The sequence below is a fragment of the Lepisma saccharinum genome, chromosome 7 (genome assembly GCF_977018435.1).
Source record: "Lepisma saccharinum chromosome 7, izLepSacc3.1, whole genome shotgun sequence".
NCBI classification, from domain to species: Eukaryota; Metazoa; Arthropoda; class Insecta; order Zygentoma; family Lepismatidae; genus Lepisma; species Lepisma saccharinum.
This window is the reverse complement of record NC_139235.1, coordinates 81,681,653-81,707,870: the sequence shown is the minus strand read 5'-3', so window position 1 is coordinate 81,707,870 and position 26,218 is coordinate 81,681,653. Positions and strand designations below refer to the sequence as shown.

Sequence of the window (26,218 nt, the reverse complement as noted above, 5' to 3'; positions counted from 1 at the left end):
GCCGTTGTTTTCATTATGTACCTGCCGATGGCGCGAGCGTCGAAAGTCACGCGGTCTTGCCAGTGTTTCCAAACGTGCCTTTTTGTTACTTTTTTTTTAACTATGCTTACCTAACCTAACCTTGCCGGAAATGGTCCGTGGGGCTATCGTGATTGGTTTTTGGGGCTATCCGTGAATGGTTTTTGGGGCTATCCATCAATAGTTCGTGGGGCTATCCGTCAATGGTTCGTGGGGCTATTGTGAATCATTTTTGGGAGCTATCCGTCAATGCTTTGTGGGGCTATCGTGAATGGTTTTTTGGGGCTATCCATCAATGGTTTGTGATGACATAATGAACACTAAAGTAGGTATTTTTCTGTTAAGAAGATTGAAACACTGCATACCCACTCCAAATCGACAAAACAAGCACGACGATCCATGACGAGTGCACGCATATTGTCAGTTACCCAAGCGGAGCAAGGAAGACAAATAATGACTCGTAATATGAAAAGTTGACACCATTTTATGGGAAAAGGCATAACTTCACCTTAAAGAATCTTCCGCAATGCAGAATAGGTAAGTATCAATGCTAAAATTAACGAAATAAACGAGTTAGAGGTGGTCGGGCGATATCGCATAATTACCGTTAGTTTAAGTTAGTTTGAGTTCATGAAAACTAAAGTTCCTGTTTGTTATGCATTAATTTTCGCACATACTGTTAGTACAAAACTGATCCATATTGAGTCGTCATCTTTTCAGTTCGGCGGAAATAAGAACTCCATATTATAGGACAAATAGTAAATTAGTATTTATTTCCCTACAAATACGTTCTTGGTTGCATGGTGCAACACTGAGTCGTCTAGTTCGTTGATTTCGAGTCAAGTAGTGTATTTGGTGTCTGCACTACCTTCCGGACCATTGTAGGTATGGTGTATGGTCACGTGGTGCGTGCTAACTAATCAAATGACTGTTTAAAGCAGCAGACAGGGTAAGGATGTCGAATCGACCCTTCTTAATAAGAAATATGTTTGATACATCGTTGGAAAGGGTATGAATCAAGGATTCAAGAAATGTAAAATTTAAGGTGAGGAAATAATTGGAAGTGGAAAAAAGTAGTATTAATTGCCCCGCTCCCCGATTCCGGGCTCCGCCCCTGGGGTAATTGACCTACCGCGGCCCCACCTTTTTCTATAGAGTCCCTTTCAATGAAAACATGATTTTAAAAAGGTTGAATGCTAGTGGAAATTCGCATATATATTCCCGTTGAAAACCAAAGTTCGACCTGGCAATACTGTGTGTTTAGGTTCAAGGAAACCAGCTATGGCAAGTAATGTAGTAGTATTTTTTTTTATTATTTCATAGAAATGTAACTTCAAATTGAGAAATGCACAGTGGCAATTTGAAGTGTTAAATACATACTATTAGCGCACAATATTTTTTTTATACTTTTCAAACGGTAAAACACAAGGTTTGATTGTGCAGTCTAGCCGCAGACAGGCATTTGTTGTATATTCTGAACTCTAACACCGCTTTCCGTCTAGTTAGTTGAACGTAATTTCCTTACACCACTGTGACACTGGATACACCTGGGCCCAAATTTCTTTCGTTTTATTGCGATTTCATCATGCTACGAATGCAATTTTTACATGGTTTGATTTCGATTTATGTCTGTTAACACATACTGCGGAGTTTTAGCGATCACTTAATATTTTGTTCAATATATGCTTTCGTGGTTAGGTTAGGCAGGTTAGGTTTGGTTCCCTTAGCATTAAAATAAAGTCCCTAAATGCATTCTACTACCGATTTACTTCTACATTCATTCCCACGCTTCTACGGTTGTCGACGGAGAATATCTTGTCCATGAGAAGTGCGTAAGGTAATTTTGAAGTTGTTTTTTTCAACATAACTTTTTTTCGAGTCCAAACAGCGCTCATTACTTTAAGGAAGGTTCAAATTTCGTGTGACAATGATTTCCAAAATTCTACAATAATTAGTCTTTGTGCTAGGAGAAATCATAAAACAATCGGAACCGTTACCGATGAAGTTATCAACTATATATTTTTTTGGTGCCAATAAAGTTCATGCAATATTGGTGTTACGTTATTTGTGATAAGGGCATGACTTCATCTTGTCAATGTTTTTTGTTAAAGCAAAACTGTGTAATTAAAGAATCCTGTTTAAATCATAATGGGTCATCCAATTTTGAGCACTTTCATATCTTGGACCTTTGACTCTGGCCAGTGGTGTAGAGGTTTCCTGTGCACCACGCTGCAAGTTAAATGTTTGGGGGCCCCTTAGTGTAAAAGATATTGACAATACTATAACATTGATGATGACAGATGGGAATGGACATAGAACAGTTAGCTACTGCCCCCCCCCCCCATTTCACTCTCTCTCTCACACACACATACACATTTGTACAAGAAATTAAGTTTTACCCCAATTACCCTGTCACTGATTGTGACCCTCAGTGCACCCATGAGAAATTTGCAAATTTTTAGTGGGTTGGGAAGATTACCATTCAGAACGTTTGTCCTTGTTTTTAGCACGCAGAAATGCGTTATGAGTAATTAGCGATTTTATGTGGTATGATTTATTACGTCACACACAACGTGATTGATGCCAGAGACCTACCTGTGGTGCATTTGGGTCTCACTCATCGCACAAAAGTCACACACTTTCGTGTTTTGACGGAAAAGCAGAATGCCTTTGTTGTTAGTTTAGGTTTGGTTCTCTTAGCATAATTAACACAAACCCCGAAAAATTACAGTCTATTTATGTCTTTTCCATCTTGGGAATGTTTCCCCTTACATTCACAAGATGGTTAAGCATAAGATGCACTTTTGAGATCTGATAACTGGGGTTTGTATGAACCAGGTGGAAGGATTTTGGTCGACCAAAGAGGGTTTATGAAATTCGAAGTTTTTGGTGTGATATGTTGACGACTATATGCATGGAGACAGGTGTATGGATCTAGCCTACTGACACTGATGTGTTCAGGAATATCCTTAAGCAGATTGCTGAAAGATATCCTGTATGTGGTTAGTGTGAGTAGCATGTGATTCGTCTGCGACTTCACACATTTCACCCCTGCAACCTCGGAGTACGAACTGCATAGGTAGGGGCTGGTGACCGACCGTACACCCTCTAATATTCCAACTTTTTTTTTCCAGTCTGCAGATTTCGATGTTTTAAGGTACCTGAAAGTGATTTTAACATGAGGGAACTGCAAATAAGCGAGATATTTATCCTCGAAATGTGACCATGGCATGTCCAATTCTTCGCATCCCGGACTACTTTTGCCACTCGTTTGAAGAATTTTTTGTCGTACACAGAAGAAATCAACAGCTGATAATGAAGGATAACGCATAATTACCTTCACCATGAAAAGTTAACTGTCCTATCTTATCAAAAATGGTAAATTATCATTTTCACCATTTAATGGTAAGCAATTTTCATTACCCAGAAACGGGGGGAAAATATGTTAATTTTAAGAAATAACATGAAGATGCTATCAACACTTTACCTAACTAGCCTAACCTAACCTTAATGTTCAAAATAAATTGGCCCCCCTGGTGGAGTGATTAGCACCTTGCGCTCTCTTATGCCAGGGGTCCTGGGTTCAAATCCTGGCATATGTTTGTGAGTGTCCATTCATCATGTCATCTCTCGTCCCCATCATTGCAAATTAGCCAAAAGTGGCACAAAAAGTGAAGTAAAATAAAGCAAATCAATCAATTAGTGAGTTGGGAAGATTATCATGGTCGGTCACCCACCATTTACAGACATATCATGTTTTACTGATGTGATATTTCTATAAATAAGTTGTAATTTAGTGCAAAGTTGGGCCTGTCAATGATATGGTGGTAACAAACACCCTTGCCATTTAATCAAAGGGTCTTGGATTTGATATCCAGTTGAGGCACATAGTGTCTCAAATGTCATTTTCAACTGTAGGTTCAGTCCTGATTATATATGTATAATTCATACAGATTTTGTAAAGTAAATGTGGAAGTACATAGTTTCTTTTTTTAAGGTAAAACCTATTGAAGTAATCTGGTTAACGAACCATTTGTGTTCCTCATGGAACATTTTCATTGTTGGTCCTTCCCTACTGAACTCTTTTCTACCTCCACAGTTATAGAATCTGTGGGGATAACAGTCGTTGGGTTGGAATCATGGAGGAAGCTGTAGAAGACACAGATTGAGGCTGGAACCAACAAGTGGAGAAGTTGCACTTACGTCCTATGATGCATCCTCTGCAATTGGAACTGAATCAGGTAAGTCAGCTTTAATTCATGTTTAGTTCATAGAGTTCAATTTAAGGTGAGGTGTGACAATTTCGCACCAGGCATGCATTTATTTAAATATCGCCCGAATGGGCACTGCTACTAAAGAAAATCAACGCATAATTTGAGAGTATGAATTTCTCCCTATGTTGCAAGTGGAAGCAGATTTTAAAGTTGATTATTAAGCTAGATACAGTGTTTGAAAAATTTGATGAATAAGTATTTACAGAATCCCATGTATTCCTTATGGAGAAAGAAATTTTAAATTCAAGTTACATCTGAACAAATGGGAGTTTCGACTTTTTCTAGCGAAAGATCATCTTCAGTGGATCCTCTACCCCATCACATGTTTTTTCTGACATTGGAAGTTTGATATCCCCAAGAAAACTAATATAATAATTCTCTCATAAGAGTATTGCATTTCTCCTTGCCTCCTACGGCCATCCTGGCAGTGTTGCCAAACCAGATGCACATAAAAGAGCTAAATTTCACCTTAACTAAAGTTGACTTTCAAGAAGCTAGATTTAGGAAGGCTGGATAAAGTGCCTCCCATGGTAATTTTATGTGTCAATGGGGTGTGGGGCACTGCTATTATGACAATCTATTCTTAGTTTTCACCATCTAGATCTCACGACATGACCCATCTCAATAATTCACCGAATGATCATATGAAATCAAAAATATAGGAACTGAATAAGAATACTGTCATCTTCACCTCAGCCAATGCACTATATTAAAGTAGCTGGGGAGGTAAGAGGGGGTGGAATTTCGCAGCCAATATAATAATATCATGTCACGTGCAAAATGTATACCCATGGCAAAAGTTGGTCTATGTGGGCCGGGGTTAGTGATGGCATCATAGTGGGGCAGGGGCGGGTGCCACAGTTCACAGCCATACGAGTGCACAAAAGAGCCAGATCTGGCCCCAAAAGAGCCAAGTTGGCAACATTTGATTTTTATTAATTTATAGTCAACATTGTTGAATAAAGTTGATTCATTGGAATAGCGTGCACAGCTGAAGACTTTATATTAATTTATTACTATTAATATTACGACTATTACTATCTTCCTTTGCTGATTAATTGGTCCTTTTTCTAATAAGAACATACAACTAAAATCTCATGATAATCAATTATGTTGCTCCAGGTCTACTTACTTTAAAAATAATCTGGTAACCAAAGTGACTTCACATCCCATCAACAAGTACCCAAATTGACCAACCTGTATGCATCTATCTTGATTATGTGGAGATTTGACAACATGGCATTTGATTGATTGCCATGACAAATGGTGCTGGCATCTGTTATCGAAAAATTACTGCAAAACCAGCATTAGTACGGCCTTAAACTGTAAATAGACATGGTAGCTGATATTTTGCAAATTATCATTAAAAAAATTGCCAAAATTCAGCTGCAAAGATATATTTTAAGTTACAATTATATGGTACATCCAGAATGTTTTCTTTCCAGTGGAAGAAAAGTTACTGATATTATTATAGTTTCATTAACACACTCAACAAACATTTACATTGTAGGTTTCTTATATATGTGTGTGCAGTATAAGAAACAGAAAAATGTATATATACATAATATCTTTTTATTTGCTTTAATCAAACTGTTCAAATATTTTACAGGGCCGTTTACCAGGAAAAGCCTTTCTATAACAAAACCTATATCTATATGTAGGATACCAAAAACCATACATGCAATGTGAAGCATGTTTTTTTTAAAAAAATCAAAAAAATATTTTTTTCTCCACCCTGGCTCTGATCGTTTGGGTCTTGACTATATTGTTGTTGTGAAAAGTTTGCATGTTCACTGTTGTATATTACAAAATTACACAATTATTTTTAAAGTTACTTTTATTCTGGCGATATCTTGTTATGCATGCATGTGTGTACACACAAAAATTTTGTGTGGCTAGTACTGAAAGTTAATGGATCAGTTTATCATCTCCCCTGGATTCCACAACCTGTTGCCTCTATCCTCCTAAGCATCCGTTCTGGGAATTAAACTTGGGTCTCCAATGTCGCGGTCATACACCATACCTACTGTGGACATCCAGAAACTTTTATTAGTACCTTCAAGACATTCTTATGTTATGTTGTTTCCGAAAATAATGTTTACACTCTTTGAGTGTTAATAACAGAAACTATTAAAGATAACGCGACTGAACTTTTATTTGAAGCTGCAATATCTACATTGAGCATGCGTGTAGGCATTCTGTTCTTTTTAGTTCCATCACATCCCACCAGGCGGTACGCATTTGTGTACCTAATGTGGCAGAGGTGAGCAAATTTTCTTTTAAGCAATGTAAGGGGTATCAAATAACCACCCAGATATCTCTATTTAACACCCTCAGATGTCTGCCTCTGGGAAACTGAAGAACGATGTTTACCCCACAAAGCTTTGGCCACTGGATGACATGAGACATTAGATCGACACTACCTGTGGAAACCATATCTGCTATTTGTCGATCTGTTCTATAGCATTGCAGGCAAAGTATTGCTGCCAATGAACATCTATAACTTTAAGGTACGTGACACACAAAAACGTTCATACTAGCTGTTATTAGTGTTCCCATTATTAACGTTCAAAAAGTTGTTAAGATACCTTTCGTCTAACCTGGAATTTCCCTTCGCTCCTCATGTCGTGACAAAAGACTCCTGCGATCACAAGGCATGAAAATGAAAACTTACTATTCACCTAAATGTAAGGTATATTTTTGAAAACACACTTACAGCAATCAAACTTTAAACTACATATTACAATTATTTCAACATTTTTTCCCACTAATAAACCGTCGCTATCCTCATTTTTTCCTGTTGATAAATCTCTCCGTTTGTCAAAGGTTGCCAGGTCCTGGTACATCAAGAGTAGTTTATCTGGTCATCTGACACTAGTTGTCTATGACGTCATTAATATTTGCCAAATTAAAAAGTGAACAAACACAACATTTCAACTAAACCACAAAGAACCACAGTGTAATATCCAGGGCATTACAAAGTGTAAACACTATTTTGGGTTTTTGGACACTGTATATAAATTAATCATCATCCTTCACCGTTTCCTGCCTCTGGCTGGGTCGGCATCATTTCTCCTCTTCCTTCCATTTTGTTTCGCTCATTCCAAAGATATTGATCCCTCGATCCCTCTTCTCTCCATTAGATCCAAAATTTCTTCAGTCGTTCCTGTCAGTGTTCCAATATTCAATGTCCCTATTCGTAGCCCATGTCGTCTCCAATTTCCAGTCCGGCTTGCTTCTTTAACTCGATTTTTTTGTTTTCTGCTGTCGGCTAATCGGGCCTGTCACAGCCTACACCTGAGTGGTGGGGCTGCCACCTGTGAGTTCTCAGGTACACCCTGGTTTTTCTGTTAGGGTTCCAACTCCCTAAGCCTTTCTGGATCCCTCCAGGCCCACAAGGCAGTGGGAGCAAACACTTTTATGGCGGTGTCTATTCTCCATGACACAAGGCTGTCTGTGGGTATCTGTGGTATTTGCTGAGTATGTTCATGCCACTGGACACCCTCCACACTATGATAGCCTTGCTGCCTCGGTCCGGTACTGCTTACCAGGTGTGCCGGTTAAAAATTCTTAATTTCGTCGCTGGAAGCAAGGGTTGGTGCACAGTCTCAACTGTTATGTCAGTGTGTTGCCAGGACAGTACCTGTCAGAATGCCGTGGATGTGCGAGTGATTGTGATATTGGGTTTGTGTGAGAGACATGTTGACCTTCAAACCAAATAAGGAGCATGTGTCCTGCTTTTCTTGTTCAATCAAAAGAAAAATGCGAGTGAAAGCCATCGTATCCTTGTGGAAACAACAATGTCCAAACGCAAGACGCTGGTGTGCGTTGGTTTCGACAATTCAAAAGTGGTGATTTCGACTTGAAAGACAAAGATCGCCCGGGCCAGCTGAAAAAATTCCAAGACGCCAAATTGCAAGCACTGTTGGACAAAGACAATATGCAAACGCAACAACAACTGGCAGAGAAGTTAAATGTTGGTCGCCAAACCATACCTGATCGTCTTCATGCCATGGGAAAGATCCAGAAGGCAGGAAAATGGATCCCACATCATCTGAACGACAGACAGATGGCAAAGCGAAAAACTGTGTGTGAAGTGTTGCTTTCTTGGCATGAAAGAAAGTTTTTCTTGCATCGGATAGTGACTTGGGACGAAAAATGGATCTACTTTGAGAACTCAAAATGCAAAAAGTCATGGGTTGACCCAGTTCAACATCGACTGCAAAACCGAATCGCTTCGGAAGGAAGATAATGCTGTGCATTTGGTGGGATCAGAAGCATGTGGTGTACCATGAGCTTCTGAAACCAGGTGAAACAGTGAATGCCATTCGCTACAGTCAACAACTCATCAATTTGAACCATGCATTGATCGAAAAGCACCCAGATTGGGTGACAAGACACGGAAAAGTGATTTTGCAGCATGAGAACGCCTCTTCACACACAGCGAAAGGCGGAGACACCATTTCTGCACTTAGCTGGGAATTCATGCCCCACCCGCCATACTCACCAGGCTTAGCCCCTTTGGACTACCACTTGTTTTCATCGATGTCCCGTATAATCATAATTGTATATATTAGGAGAAAAGTGGATTTTTCCACACCTCCAAATGATTTTGGTTGCAAATTCCTAGCACCAAAATGCCTGTCTTGGATATGTAGCCTGGGAAAGAAAATTCAGTGGTGGGGAGGCACTGTCAATTTGTGTAATAAATACGTACACTGTAGCAAATTATTTTTTCCACACACATGTATGCTATCTGGTGGGAAAACCCACTTTATTTTATTTGAGTGTGCATACAATCGGTTTTTACTTACGCGAGCCATACTTTGGGATCAAATATCCCAAATTTTTGTGTTTTTGGCTTGCTGGAGCCAATTTTATATTACGTAAAATATTTAATCTGTCTTAAATTCAACATAATTCTCGAGGAGGTATGCAACCCCAACAATTTTTATGTAGTACTTTGTTTAAAATATGACTTGTAATTTTTTTTTTAAGTATGTCGAGACAATACATGAAGCCATGAAGAATTATGTGCAAATAGATGTGAAAAATTGCAATTTTTATTAATCCTATTGAATTTACACATGTTCATAAATACCCTGATGCAAGTTTTTCGCAGTTAAGCTTTTATTTTTATCGAGGAAGGAAAAGAAAGCTGCACCTAAAGTAAAACACAATTCTCTCAATCCGTTTACTTTGTTAGTGTCCTTCGAAGAACAATTTATCTGACAGATGTAATATTATTGCAAGGTAAGATATCTTGAAGATGATTGGGTAGATTTGAATTTGAAATTTTTACAGTTAACAATTTACCGTAGATTATAGAATATATACTGTAACATTTGTGGCTTGTGTTTGTACAGGGTGGGTGGAAAGTAACTCCCTATTTTTTTTTCCTCCTAAGATATTGAAGGTAGAAACTTACTTTTTTGTACACATGTAGTTTATTGTATACCATTATCTTCCCTCAAGTTACAACTCAATGTGTGCTCCAGTATTTTCTAAACACTGTATTGAACGAACAGGTACGTTTGCTACGACCTTCCACAAGAACTCAGCAGGAACACCACTTATGACCTCACAGATCTTTTTCTCAAGTTCACCAGTTTGAGGTTTGCTGCGATACACTTCTTCCTTAGCCCACCCCCATAAAAAAAAATCACATGGGGTGAGGACTGGACTTTGAGCTGGCCATTGTGTGGGACCTCAGTGACTTATCCAGCATCCTGCAAGCGCTCATGAAGCCATTGTCTAACAGTCAAGGTGTAATGGGAGGAGCTCCATCTTGCATAAATAACAGTTCATGTGCCTCGTCCCATTCAGAAATTGTAGGCCATACAAAATTATCTAACATTTCCAGGTATCTTTCAGCGTTCATGGTGTCTCTCAAAAGATAGGGTCCAATAATGCGAGAAGAAGTTAATCCACACCACACTGTCACTTTCGGCTTGCCCTGCATTTTTTCAACTGTCTCTTTGGGATCAATTTCTGACCAATAATGGCTATTATGACGATTAACGAACTCCCCCACATGAAACACAGTTCTCTCTTCAATGCTCAATCCTACTGCCATCTCTATCTTCAAAGGCTTCAGTGGATCTGAAAAAAATATGCAACAAATGGCATACTTTAGTCTATAAAACAAAATAACTTTCATTGCAATATGTACACAACTTCAATAGAAATACAAAATTAAAAATAGGGAGTTACTTTCCACCCACCCTGTAGATGTATTTCGAATCTGAGTATTTGAAATGGCAAGTGTAAACTAACCACCTTAAATAAGTAATTGATTTGAATTAGAATTTTTGGATACATTGGAATCGCACAGACCCTTTATATTGTTAACATATTTGTGTGTGGTTCGGATTCCACTTTAAACTGTAGGTCCAGTCCGGATTAGCCTTCCTGTGCATAAAGTGGACTTAAAACACCAAATCAACCAACATGTGTGTGGGTGGTGACAAATTGATGATCTTGAACTTGATGTGTACCTAGGTAAATACTGTTACCTTACAATATTGTCCAATTGTATCTTGTGAAGTAGAGCGATTTTTTTCTGAGTACAAAAACATTGTACTGAAAACAGGAGTTTCAAAGTTAAAAATTTGAGATGATGTAATCAAGTGCAATCATTATCTGTAATGAATCTTAATTTTTCTTATAAAACAGCAGTGTAAACAAGAATTCAAAACTGCAGCTTTTACGTAAGGGGTAAATGTTAAATCTTATGAGCTGAAAGAACATTTACATGTAGGGTTTTTGCGGTAACTGAAAGAAAACCTTTTAAAAATGTAATGTGTTTTGCTGAGGTGCATATTTAAGTGCGTATTTTGCAACTTTTTTAGCCCATGTTTTTATCCATATTTTAAGTGCATACCTATCTGACCCTAGTCATCACTTTGTACTTGTGGGGTCGATACCTGATGGAGGCACTATAATGAAATAATGGCAAGTAGGTTCGGATCTTAGAATGGCATGGATGTTTGCTTTTGCTTACATACAACAGACCTGGAAATAAACACACCACCTGACATGTGTTCAAGAACTAAATACATGTGTTTTATGGTTTGTTAACAGCCAGTAATTTGGCCAGCGGAGAAGGCCATTCAAGTCCTTATTCGCTGGTCTTTCTTCACAAGCCAAGTTTAGTAATGACAATTATTGTTATCTGTTACAAGAAATTAGGACACTGAGACGTATGGAAAGGAATTATTTAATGAGCTGTCCAAATGCTTACATCATCTCATCACACTACATACATTACCATAACAGCAGACGGCTGACCGTCGCAAAGAGTCGACAGTTCCATCATGCACTGGGTGAAGACAAGAGACGGTCACGAGTCGCGCTTGTGACGTTCCGTACCCATAAACACTAATACTGATGCATTTCTTAATGAACAATAAAGTTTGACTGTATATCAGAGAGCACACGACTGTTCGCACTGAAGTGAAGAGGAAAGTCCTTTTGGAGTCTTGTGTTGAAGCTTCTTATGGGTTCAAGTGATGTACCGAAAACTGTTCGAGCAAAGTTTTTTCCTCCTCGAGGGTTGGAGCGATGAATTGGAACTCTTCTCGATGTATCTTGGTTTCACCCTTGATTCTGGCTATGCTGACATCGGGGGTGGAATGCCTTCTTCGTCATTGGTCCGTCTAATATAGCCCCACCCCCATGTGACTTAAAGTTTGCACTGAAGAGTGATAATCGCGTAGCACAGAGACACAATAACACCTTGTTTGAGAGTTGATTTGGAGGATGAAAAGTATCTCGCTCTAATTAATTTTAACTGCTCACAGCTCGGACATTTCGTTAAAATTATGTGGACAGTTCCTTAAAGTTATGCGTTCTGTGGCTGTCTAAATTTCACTGAGGCGAAGAGATATTTTCGGGCAGGGTTGTAGTTCAAATTTTCATATCAGTCATATTGACAAGGAAATTTCCAAACTGTAGACTGGCTGGCAGGCTCGCAGAAATTATGTCGTCTGCTTGAGTTTGTTATGTGCAGAACTATTGTTTTGATTCCAGCTGCTTACTCCCTTGAGAACAGAGGGTCGTTGTTCAGGACGAGGGCGAGAGTCTAGTCAGGGTTTTTAAATTTTAAAATGCTTGAAGTTTTGTGATTAACTGCATCTCACTGTTGACCCCCTGCTTCCTTAAATTCCAACCATCAAGCCAAACATGAATTGATGGTGACATGAGCCGAATGTGGACTGGATGGATATCAGAGTTTATTGCGGGAACACACTGGCACTGGAGGTGCAGTGATCTAATATATATGCATGGCTTCATGGGAAAGAATGCTGGTTCATTTGAGAAGGCTGTCCTTTTCTCAGAGAACAGAAAATTAGATCTTGGGGAAGTGCGTAGAAAGACCAATGGTAATGGTAATTGGTACATCGGTCATAGCACATAGTGGTTCGGATTGTACTTTAACCCTTAAATGGCAGGTTGTATTATAGTGTTACAAGGAGCTTTAACTCGTAGTATGTGACATTCTGGACATCCTGTGTTTTGAGTTCTGCACGAGTCTTGAGGTATGTAATTAGCAATTAGTAAGGTTTAATTAATTTCATTTTTGTTATATTTTGGAGGGGACAGCCCTCTGAAAATCACGTTCTATTTTTCTTGCTTTACATTTGAATCTTTGTTTTTTGGGGAAAGTATCTGCAATATGTGTGCAATTTTTTCCATGATAATGAAAACATATCAGACAGTATGTAGGTACCATTTTGTACCTTTTCGTCCCGGCTTGCTAGCGTGGGGGTCCGACGAATTTCAAATTTCGTAAAAAAAAAACAAGTTTTTCTTCTTCTTCTACCCGATAACGGAAAATTAGGTTTTTATAGCATAGCCTTATAGCCCCATGTGTACTGAACAAAACTAAGTATAATTGTAACTCTAGCGTTCTTAGTTCCAGAGATATAATATTTTATTTAAGAACATGCGGAAGTTTAAAATTCGCTCTGAAAATGCCTCCATCGTTGAGAACAATTATAATTGTTAATGTCTATGCATATTTGGTACATTTGGAATTTAGTCCTTAAATTTGAATGGATTCTTATTTCCAGTTGGAACCTGTTGACCATCTGATCAACTAATAGAGGCGGACTTTGAGAAGCCACTGTGCAAGCGATGCAGAGAACCTGGAATAGTTTCACTGGGGATGCGAGTATATAATTTTTTTTGTTGTGTAAGGATTGAGGAAGATGTGTCAGAAAGTTTGGAAGAGACAGAATTTCGATTTCTTGCTCTTTGATGCTTCTGATTGCCAAATCTAAATTTTCACACTTCATCAAGGATCATGGAGTACTCCTTATTAGTAAAAATATCAAAGAATTGTAATTTTAATTCTTGAAGAGTTAGCACAATGGTGTATGAAGCAAAGGTTCGAACACATGGTTATTTACCTGTTTCATAAACTTCTTCATATTAAACTGTGGTTTTAGGGGCTCAGCCTGCTTTTCCATTTTTCTGTTCTTGAACATTCTCTGATCTTGTTTTGTTTTTCCATCTCCTTCGCTAGATTCACCTTTGATCCTTCGCCTCCTGGTCTTGCCTTAGAAGGTGCCATGCCGTATTTCACCACATAGTCCTGGCAGATTTTATGCCTATATACTTGTTGTTGTTTTTTTTCCAAAAAAGTGTGGTGCGACCAATATGTGAAGCTTTTATAAAAAAATTGTGCTGCTATTACCGATATTACAATTTATTACTAGGCAAGATTAGGATGTATGGAATACTCGTGGTTATTTGTTAAAATTGAATTGTCCAAATCAACTGTACTACATTTATACACTTATCCCAGTGTTTAACTTATGCCTGGAAAGCTTCGGCATAGAAAGATTTAACAATGCGTGACACCATTCAAGGACATTAGCCTGATTCACTGTGCAATTACTCAAAAATTTTTGGTGGTGGTGAGTCCGCATGCTTCTACTGCTTTGATCCTCGTTTCGATTCTGGAGTGACACGATGTATCCAGGTTTCATCAAATGTAATGATGCGATCCAGAAAATCCTGGCCTTCCCGGTCAAAGTGCTCCTTCAACTCTTCTGTGCCAGTCAAAAGCAAAAAGCTGTTTTAGTACCCACCTGTTGCTAATTTTTCGAAAGTGCAAATGTTCAGAAATGATTGTATTCACCATTCCCACAGAAAGATTTGTCTCTTGTGCAATTTCACGACAGGTTATGCGTCAATTATCCAGGTTGGGGGTTCCACGTGCTGAATGTTTACAGGAACAACTGCTGTGGGCTGGGAACCACCACAAGTGGGATTGACACTGATGGTCGTGCTGGTATCTTTGAATCGTTTATACCATTCAAATGTCTTACTGCAGATGAGTGTCATAACCATACTTAGCTTGAAGTTGTCTCTAGATCTCTTTGGATTTTATGCCTTAGTTCACAAGGAATTCCATAATCACACGCTGTTCCTTGCATGCACCAACATTGTTTGCCACGCCACTTTGATTAACAATCTCTGGACTGGTTTGCGACATGTACACTGCTTATTATGAATAGGACACAGTAGCCACTTACTGCTGCATTTAGTACCGCCATGCCAGCATACATTGTTATACCTGTAAAATTAAAAGTCCTGGTTTCACTTGAACGCCCCTCGTATATGCAAAATAATCCAATTAAAGTTGTTTTCACTTCGTTGATGTCTTTGTTACTCATGCTCGAAGGCAGGCACACACTTCTCTAACATTGATATTACTAATAAAATATGAATCTGTTTGTCATGTCCCCTTGTTAGAACTAGAACTTGATTGTTCCTTCACGTACCCTCCATCCTGTGATCTAATCTTGTTGATGCTTACTTATCTAGGGTGGCTACTTGCCAGGAATTCCTGTAATTATGTGTGAATTCTCCCTAGATGTGAAAAATTTCAACTTTTATTAATCCAAATCCAATTGAATTACACATATTTATTAATGCCCTGAGGCAAGTTCTTCACAGTTTAGCTTTAATTTTTATCAAAGAAGAAGAAAATAAAGTTGCATGGAAAATAAAACAGAATTCTACCAATCCGTTTACTATGTTAGTGTCATTGTAGAACAGTCTATTTGACACACTGAAGATTATTGCAAGATAAGATTTTTTTAAGTAGATTAGGTAAATTTGAGTTTGAAATTCTTATATACAATTATCAATTTTTAGTAGATTAATATATCCCATAACGTTTGTGACTTGTAGATGTATTTCAAGTCTTGAGTATGTGAAATGCCAAATGTAAACTCCTTAAATTAAATATTTTAAATAGAAATCAAAGAAGGAGAAAGGAAACACTCACCAGACAGTGGAAAAATTATAATTTTCGAAGTCTAACGCTGCATCTTCGGTGTAAGAAAAAAGACTGAACTGGAAGTTGGAGATCTGGTAGAGTTGTCAGGTCTCAATCATAGAAGAAGTAGTGCGTAGAACGAAAAAAAACACTGTTCCGTCACCAGGCTCGTCAAAACTGTGAGTGGGAGGGCAGGGTGGGCGGCCTTGTTCAGGCCAGGGGGAATGGTTGCACTCATGGCTGATATGTAAGCCCTCTCCCATCTTTTGCGAACTGAGGTGTTGGCTGGTTGGGGTAAGAGATGGATGATCGCTACCTGGAAGCAGTCGTTGAAAGGGGTATTGTGGTTGTTTGTATGGACGGCGACAGTGAAGTTCAGGTTGTGGGTGGAGGCATGGTGGTTATTGATGCGGAGGTTGATGTTTCCCCAAGGTAAAAATCACCACAGATGTTGCAGGTGAGGATGTAGATGAAGTTTGAGGTGTGGCAGGTCCCTTTGGGGTGGAGGGTAAATTTGCCAGTGGCCCTGTGCACCTGGAGGGTGTGAGAGGTGATAAGAATGGGGGAGATTTTGTACCTAGGGTGGTTTCATTTGTGGGCAGGGGGATGTTGGTTTTATGGAGAGGGAGTGTTGCGGACCAGGATGTTTTGGAGGTTAGGGGGGCGTTTGAAAACCACTCTGGGTTTGTTGTGAAAGATGTTTTTGGTTTCAGGATCACTGTGCAGAATGGGAAGAAGAGAGTGTAGTGTGTGTGTCTGATTTTGTTGAGGTGGGTGATGAGAGCAGGTGGGTTGGTGGCAACAGGTTTCTTGGTGGTGGTGTGTGAGACAGCTCGCAATATTTGTTATGTGACCAGGGCTTGGTGCAGGCGGAGGTTATAATTCTGGCAGGAGGTGGATGAAGTGTTCAGGCGCTGTCCCCTGAGGGCCAGAGAGAATGGCTTTTTGGTGTGGAACTGGTGGGAGCTGGAGAAGCGTAAGTACTGCATGTGGTTGGTGGGTTTTATGTGGATAGAGGTTTTCAGATGTCCTCCCTCGATGTACACGTCCAGGAAGGTGATCTGGTTGGGGGAGTGGGTCCAGGTGGTGGTTAAGTTGGTCCAGGAAAGCTGATAAGGATGGTTGTCCATGTGTCCAGAGCATGAGGATGTCGTCGATGAAGCAGAGCCAGGGGAGGGATTGGGTGTCCAGGAACTCTTGCTCAAGTTTGCCCATGAAGAGGCCATTCTGGTACCCATGGCTGTACCTCGGATCTGTAGGAAATGTTGGTGTTCAAAGGTGAAATTGTTACATGTGAGGACAAGGTGAGCTAGGTGGATTAGGAAGTTGGGGTTTGGGTCTGCTATTGAGGTAGAATTCTATGGAGCAGAGGCCATGGGAGTGGGGTATGTTGGTGTAGAGGGAGGTGACATCGATGGTGGCTGGGGGCAATGGTGGAAGGGTGCTGATTTTGTGGAGGATCAACAGTCATGAGGTGAACCTGCTTCAAATCACGAAGGCCTCAGAACAAGACTTCTATCCTGCAAAAGAAAGATATTTTCCAACTTTCTTAAGTTATGAAATATCAATAATGTGAATTCACTTCACAATACATGTAAGCATATTGCATTATTTCTAAAATTCTCTTTTGATGACTCAGAATTATATGTATGTACACACCATTTTCAAATTGAACAAAAATGTAAGAGGCTAATCGGGACTGGAACTGCAGGTTAAAGTGGGATCTGAACCACTACATGACTATACTGGGTATCGAACCTGGGACCCCTTGATTACAATGTGACGATATTATCACTATGCTATCAAGGCACCCAAAATTGGGTGTCTAACCACCAACCAAATATAGGTCAAAGCTTGAGTGGTATCTAACCATGGTCAGGAATATCGATAGCAAGGATATACTCTAGCAACAAGAGGAATTATGCCTTCTTTTAATGCTCATTCTGTATGATACTATTTATTTTACATACACTTGAAAGTGCTTTATATGTAAATTACTGTAGCTCCTAACAAAAAACGTTTAAATTATACTTTCTTTGTACGTAATTCTGTGTTACATGTACCCTACTAATTTTCATAAAATACAGTTTATTTGTACGTAACCAACCTACAACGATGTCACAGAAATATGCATTTCCTGTAATTACAAAAACACAGGGCAAGTTTCAAATACAAAACAGGATAGGCAGGCATGGCAGCGGTTAAGTCTAGATTTGCAAGGAAACACCAAAATGTCTGATTTCTTTAAACCAAGAAGTTCAAAATGAATCTCTCTAATATTTAAGTTCTACCTATTTAGGCCTACTGATCATTTTTTGAGTTACAGTTTAACATTGAAAAGATGGGGATGAGTGATATGATGAAATTTATGAATGGACACACTGGGACCCCTGGTGCCAGTGTGATGTGCTAACCGTTCTGCCACGGAGGCTGGCACACTTTGATACTGAAATACTACAGTAGACACTAGTTTTATTACCCAATTTTTAAAAAAGCATTTGTTTTACTAATGACTGTGCGAAGTATGGCATAAGCGATGCCTAAATCAGCAGCTATTTCAGTTATGTGGATTACCATCAAGATTGAAATGTAAAATCCAGGTTCCACTGTATGTGATATTTCTTCACGAATTGAATTGCCTTTATAACTGTATTACAAGAAGATACCTAATTTTAAAATTTATATTCAGATTTTTCTCTGTGAACATTAGAGAGGAAGACACAACATTTGATTTTGAATAAGAAAAATTAAATTACAGACAATAGAGTATAAATTACCTGTATCTGGCGAGCATCAGTCGCATGCCCCAAGGTACAGGGAGGATTGGTCCAGTTTCATAGTTTGAAGATATCTACTTCTCTTGGCATTGGAAGATTGGGAAGTCCAACTGGTTCTCTGGTACTTGTCAGCTAAGATAAGATATTACGTATCTAATTTTAAAATCCTTGCAAATTCAGTGAATCTAGAAATGAGAACTATGCACATATATATTTTTTTAAGAACAAAACTGACTCTTGATTTAAATATAACAGTACTAGAGTTGGAAGTGGTCAGAAAAAAACCTGCTTTTTTTGGTTGGGCTCTTTTCGGCTTTTTTCACAAAAGTGTGTCAAATCAATGAAAATACAGGAGGTAGCAGTATTTTTCCTGTTCCATGGTTTTCGTTTATCTCCCTACTGTAAAATAAACACTCATTTCTAAATATAAAATTCTTACCTAGACAGTATTTTCAAAAAAGCTGTATCGAGTATCATATCTCTCTATATTAAATTTTGTGTTCAGTAAAATATATTTGTATTCTGGCTTTACAGTACATCATGTATACTTTGGTTAAATGGTTGCTAAACATGGTCACAGAGCAACTAGTGATGTACTTCGTTGCAGTGGTTCTCAACCATTGCGAGACCACAGCCCAGTAAATTTATTTCTTAAAAGTCGATGCCCTGATCCCAACAATCTCACCCATAAATACATTTCTGATCTTTAAAGTTTATATGGAAATTAATATCCTTAACTAATACATATTAATATATCAACTATGGCATAAACGTAGTGCAATTATGTATAGGCTTGCTGTCAAATATAAAATTAGATTTAAATTAGTTGTCAACCCCTGGGTGCAATGGACCTTTTGCAGCCTGGCTGTTGAAAAACACTGGCACTAAAACTGAAGAAGCAAATAAGTCTGGCTGCAAATAAATAAATTTAAAAAAATCTATTTAAGAAATCTGGACTGGACCTACTGTTTGAAATGAGATCTGAAGCACTCTGCCTCCACTGCGGATTGAACCTCAGACCCCTTCTTATTACAAGGCAACAGCATTACTTTATTGCACTCCAGAGGCCCATTCATGATTATAAAAGCAACCTTCTATCAAAAAACCTGCCATTTACCAACAGTACTTGCAATTTGTTCTCTTTGATTTACAGGCTAAATTAAATCTTTGTCTGATGAAGTAGCTACCAATCTTCTTAAGTATAGAGAACATTCAGACCTAAGCATAGGCGCCGACTCCATGGGGCTTGGGGGAGCTCGAGTCCCCCCAATGTTAACGATGTGGGGGCAGAGCCCCCCAAATAATTTTGCTTAAGAGGATATAATGTATTATTTTGCTTCTCTTGTAAAGTTTACTCTGAATTGTGCCACATGAACTTAACTTTAAATACACATTTGAAATGTTCTAGACCACCAACTTTGGGGGCTGAGTTCTACACTCCAAAATAGCATTATAAATCAATATTCACTGACGTCTGTGACACAGCAAAATCATGTGTTAAACAAGGACATGAATCTACAGGACTACAAAAAGTAACAGCTGTAGAGAAAGAATGCATCTCAGCTGTGAACAGTTACTCAACAAACTTTCAGCAGATGCGAGCATTCTTTCGCCAAGATTTGGATGCCAATTGGCTCTCATTTCACATGTCCATGCTTGGTGATATCGCCAAACAGAATAAAGTGGTTCTAACGACCATGCGTGACATAAGGAAGTTTCTTTTTGGAAGACAGCGCCCTCCAGGAGCTTCTGCCTGAAATTGCCAAATTCATGATGGTCCTCCACACTGTGCCAGAGACGACAGCCACAGCCGAAAGATCATTCAGTGCTATTCGCCGACTAAATACATATTTGAGATCTACAATGGGGCAGAAAAGACTAAGCAGCTTAGCGGTAGTCCACATACATCAAACTGTGCTTAATAATTTGAACCTGAGAGCGCTCGTTAATGAGTTCATAAAAAATAACCCAGTGCGTAAAGCAACTTTTGCAAATCATGTTCATATGTTTTTGTTGTGTATGTCACTTTATATCTTAGTGTACACGCTTTTTTTTTATTGCAAAATTAAATTTAAAAAGTAAAATATTGTAGCAAGAACAAAAAAGTAAATCTATTTTCCTGCGATTTGTGTTAGCATTTATGTAAATAATTAAATAAAACTGTTAAATATTGTAAATATTCATTATTTTATGGTACGTCAACACTAAGGTTATTTTCAACCAGTTACATGTCTGTTGCGGACATTAAAACACACCCATGCCCTTGCTGGGACTCAAACCCAAGACCTCTGGATCAAAACGATTTGAGTTGACCACCCAACACGCTCGGCCACCGAGGCCGGCATAAAACTGTTAGGTTGGTCTCTTAATGTAAATACATACTTTTCAATAAAAATGTTAATTGTTATCTAAAAAACAAATGAGCAGACACAAAAGACATAAAGAGACTTTGAAACATTTTCTAAACGTTTTTCATGTTACATTTCATTTGCATCAGGAATATAATAGCTGCTTATAAACTCCTATACGAAGACGTAATTTTTATTTTTGAAAAAGGAAGTGAGTGAGTCATTCATTAATTTATTTCAGTGATCAGAGCCCCCCCAATAATTTTGACCTAAGCAACACATGACAGTGGGGGCTGTCACATTGAAGTGACATGGGCCGCTTCAGTCTGTAAGCGAGCATCCACCATGCATGCACAAAGAAGACCGAGGTGACATGATGCGTGCCATTGATGGAGCTTTCAGACCGAAGTTACAGATGACAAGTGACACAGTCTTCTTCAGTATAAAGCAAAACATTCATTGTGCATGTAAGAACAATAGACTGAAGCGGCACGATGAATGCCATTGAGAAAATAGTGCAGTCTGAGCAACATGCAAGCGACATGTTTAGCTCATGTCTCACTTTGGTTCAAATGGTTGAATGGATTACTGAGGGTCTGCTTCCAAGTGACACACGTCATTTGTTGCTTTGGTCTGAAAGTTCCCTGAGAAAACTGTACAGGCCAAGTAACCCTTGCAGCTTATGTTGCTTCGGTTAGAAATGTTGCATTTACTTCTAAAGGTTCGTTTTCCAAGAGCCATGTGTTGCTTTCATCTCAAAGCGCCATTAAACAGGATATACACACACATTTACGTAATACACATACTTCTGCATGTGTGTTGTGAACTGTAAATTTTTTTAATTATTCCGAAGCATCGAATATTTTGATATTAACATTTGTCTTATTTTATGACGTTTAAATTGAGACACAAACATATAAAATGTTGTTTTAAGCTCATTTCATGGTCAGATGTGCTCATCAGGACTACACGTTTAGTTTTAACCCTAGCTTACCCGTGCCATATAAGAAACGTACATATCAGGGAGGGACTCTCAGGCCCACACTTTCTTTTTAAATTACTATCATTAATAAAAAAAAAAAAAAAATTGCATATTTTTTTATTAATGCTTTTTTGTTTGTAGAAGTGCTGTTGTTTATTAAATATAATAATTACCATCATTACAAACCAATTGTTCACTGGTATGAGTGTGTGTAATGAGACACATTCAAAGATGGCACCTGATAAGCCCACCAAGTGCATTTTGCCTCCTATTTACAACATTAATGTTTTGAATGACCAAAAGTAATACAGAAATATTGGGAACATCCTACAGAACAATGTAATTTATTTTCAAACAGTTGTAAAATCTAAAAAATAGATGTGGTGGGCCCCGATTCCTACTTCCGCCATTGAATTACACATGGGTCATTCCATGTCAAATCGACCAATTTCCAGGTCATGGTTTTTTGATTTGGATGAAATTTGGCATGAAGGTTCAATCATGTTTGGAAGGCTTGTATTCCAAATATTAGGTTCCTCCGAGAAACAGTTCTACAGTTATAGCCTGTGGAAGAAGGTGGCACGCAACAGAAAATGTGATCCAAATATGAGAAATGAGCGAACTTCGGGACTCAATACCTTTGGAACTATTGATCACAGCCTAGTGATATCAATACACCAAACAAACCTTCCACCAAGGAACATGTGTATTGCATCAAAATACCCTCAGCTTGTTTACGTTATGTAATATCTTGACTGAATTGCCTACATAAAGTCCTTCCCTCTACTCAGTGGTGTATACAAAGTCCCTCCCTCTCCTTAAAAGCATATATCAAGTAACTGCCTGGAAATATCTCGAATGAATTCAGTAAATAAAGTTACTCCCTCTCCTTAATGGTGTGTACAAATTCACTGCCTCTACTATATCTACTGAATTCTTAATATAAAAATTACCCTTCTCAATGGGTATGTAAAATCCCTACCACTGATATGTCTAATAAATTATTCATATAACGTCAATCCTCCTCAATTGTGTCAATAAAGTCACCAAATGTAATATCTCTACTGCATTATGTATATCAAGCCCCTCCTACTCAATAGTGTATATAAAGTCACCTCACCTAATATGTCTAGCTGAATTATGTATAGAAAGTCACATCTAATCTCTCTACTGAATTGTCTACATAAAGCCTTCCTTATCCTCATGCCCGGTTCGCTCAATCCACATTAAATTTTAAAGAAGCGTTAAATTAAGTTAACGCTACATTAGCACATCGAGGCATTTCTCCAACCATCGTTAAGGCTAACAGACCTCTAATTTCGTCGTTAAATCTAAAGGCACTCTTTTGCTTCATTCAAGTGCTTAACAGCGCATTGTGTTGTGTCTGAAATAAGATGGCGAAATTGCGTATGCCAGCTGTTGTGTTGAAAGGTTATCCCAAACTGATTTGAACACATTATTTGCATACCATCTCAAAACGTACACTAGTTCGATTTCTTTCTACAGCAAAAATAATTTTCCCATTTCGTATTTCATATTATAAATTCGTAAGTTAAATGAGAAATATTGTATGAATGTACTTTTTAAAGTTTTGTCAATAATGGCATTGTGATCATCGCACATTATTCAAATTTTATTAATTTTGCCTGTCGAGCCAAAAATATATGCTTATAGTTAATTATACGAACTTCATTTTTTTTAAATGCATATTGGGCTTCCATCTTCAATGCACTGTAACCATAAACACAAAATATCTCATGACTTTTTTAAAATAATGTAACCTTCTTTTACATATTTCAATTTGTATAAGGTAAAGGTATTCACCAAAATATTCGGTGTCGTCGTCCATGCCGTTTTCCAGTGGATCACACCAGGCACGTATCCAGGAATTCCTTTCGGGGGGGGGGGGGGGCTCAACACCATTTTTAAGGGGTATAGTAAGAACCTCACAATTGTATATTTAAGACCAGTGGTGGCAATTGGGTTTCAAAACCGGGGGGGGGGGGGTGCAAGGAAAGTTTACTTTCTCTTGGTAGACAAGAGGCCATAATGTTGAGGGGAAAAAATGGGGAGCAACTATCCCTTAAATCGTCGCCACTGTAAGGCTGTCATTTTAATCAGAACGTGAAATTGGAACATTTTTTACCACTCGACTCTTCTGTTTCCATGCATTAACATTGTGTGCCGGAACCATCTCAGTATGTGTGTTTGTCCATTTAATCTCATCAGACATAAAAACATCTATGGTGTCTTTGAGTGTTTTCACGAAGCTGTTACACATGCACGGGATGGACAATCCACTCGACAACGCGAGATTCAAATTGTGGGCTGCGAACTGGATGCAGACACCTCTCGAATATTTCTTTCTGATTCGAGCCTGAACATCACTAAAGTGTCTTGTCCTCCCATGTTTGCAGCTCTTATAAAAGCCGAAACCCACCAAATTGTTCAGATTCAGGCCTTAGCACTCATAAGTGTTCAAAAATGCCTGTCACAGCTTCCGCTGTCTTGTTATATATCGGCACGAAACAAAGGAAGTCTTCTCGAATACAGCTGGATCACGAAACAATTAATGTACAGTGAAAACCCTTCCGTTCCCAACACATCTAATGTTTCGTCTCCCAGTATGATCAAATGCTTACTCATTTATCTCCAGTGACGTGCCCAAGGGAGGGTTGGTGAGGTCATAACCCCATTTGACCCAATATTCTTTTTTTTTTTAAAAAAAAAAAAGAAGAACGTCAAAGACAGGAAAAAATGACAAAATCAGGACTGACCATCAAAAATAGTAGGTATGCGTAACCCCTCTCCATTCCGAAAATCCTGGGCACACCACTCTTTATCTCGGACACATTTTTTAAAATCAACTCACCAGAAGTTTTATCATTCCGTATTGGAGATTAAAGTGAGATGCGTTCTTCCTGCAGGTTTGGATATGATCCTTTAGGGTGCTGTCGTCTGCCTGCCTTCACACCTAACCTTAACAAGGCCCTAATTTTCCATCCTTGTGACTTGGATTTTCAAGACTTAGGAAGGTTTCAGACCGAAGGACACCTGATACATGTTGATTGGAATGGGCCAATCAACAGCAACGTTTCACACCATAGCGACACAAAAGGCTGCACAAACCTAATTTCGATTTGTGAAATCCTCAGGCGACAGGGTGTGAAATCTCCCTTATTAGGCCACTGTCATTGTCACCTTGAAGTATTCTTCTCTCTCCTACATTTTCTGTGCTTGTTCACTATACAGGCAACACCTTACGATTTGATATACACAGGACATGTACTATGTAGACATTTTAACGAAAAATCGGTTGAAGTCAATGATGGCTAGGTGGCTCAGTTGGTAGAGCCCTGATTCGGGTTCTGGTAGAGCCTGCAATTTCCGCCTAAAATGTCTACATATGCAACTTCTTCTTGCTCTCTCTTCTCGACATTCATAAAATTTTCGGCTGTCTCTTTATGGTAGTTAAGTGTTTGAATGTGTTTCGAACCCAGTAGGCTTAAACAAAAGTATTTTTTTATACCATGAAATTCTCGGACTGCATATTCGAAATTTAGTTCTGGCAAAACTAAATCATCACTCAAAACTTTGATTTTCAGTTGATCTATGCAGCTTATTTCTCTTTTAATAAACCATTCAAATATCCGGTACTGCTGAAATATTCACGAGAGAGAGAGAGAGAGAGAGAGAGAGAGGCAGGCAGGCAGACGCCTTGATCTCTTCGGCCCTCGATCCAAACTAGCACTACACTGAGGCCCCAGAAGTTCTACTGTCGTCAATGTCTTCATTTTCGAATCACTATATCTTATAAAGCAACCAGAGGATGCTGACTGATCACTAATCGACTGTATGAATTGTCACACTTACCTCTGAAATCTCATTAACCGATTCTTTGTACAGATCAACCGAAAAATTGAATCCATATATTTATATCCTCATTATATTCTAGAACGTTCCGCAGATAAAACGATTCGTTAATATTGCCAGTAGTTGACTCCTTCTCTCATTGAAGAACGTACCATCTCCCGCCTTCCAGAGATTAGAAATTACAACGAATCGCCCTACGTGTGGCGCTACCTTTGTTGTGCAGCTTCCAAATGCTGACAAGTCTCTACATAGTGCTCAAGTCCGCTGCGACAACACCGAAAGCGCAAGAAAAGTTTACGTGCAATATTAACAATAATAGGGTTATAGAACACTCTCCGTCTTGTCTCGATAATTATTTCTCTCAGATTTATAAATTTATTATCTTCACATTATTCAAGACGCCAAAAATCTAATTTTATCTAGTGTAAATTCAAAAATTTCCTTAGTGGGGACGGCTCGAGCCACCTTATCCCCACCTTGGATACGTGCAATTAACAAATAACAGGGGTATAAAACATTCTCCGTCTTGCCTCGATAATTATTTATCTCCTTAAATTATTTTCACATTATTCAAGAAGCCAAAAATCTAATTGTATCTAACGTTAACTGAAAAATTTCCTGGGGAGAGGGTCGAGCCCGTTGTGCCCCATCTT

The 26,218-nt window shown here is 38.6% G+C and overlaps 1 long non-coding RNA gene across 2 annotated transcripts in view; it reads right to left on the bottom strand.

The window, feature by feature from the left end:
- Nucleotides 1-9,720: 9,720 nt before the first annotated feature.
- Nucleotides 9,721-26,218, bottom strand: part of LOC145989963 (uncharacterized) — an 82,636-nt gene continuing 66,138 nt past the window's right edge. For both annotated transcript variants that reach the window (XR_014441906.1, XR_014441907.1), the window contains exons 7-9: nt 18,363-18,494; nt 15,595-17,105; nt 9,721-10,394 (exon numbers count right to left, since the gene is read on the bottom strand). This is a non-coding gene — a long non-coding RNA (uncharacterized LOC145989963). The remainder of the gene's footprint in view (nt 10,395-15,594; nt 17,106-18,362; nt 18,495-26,218) is intronic.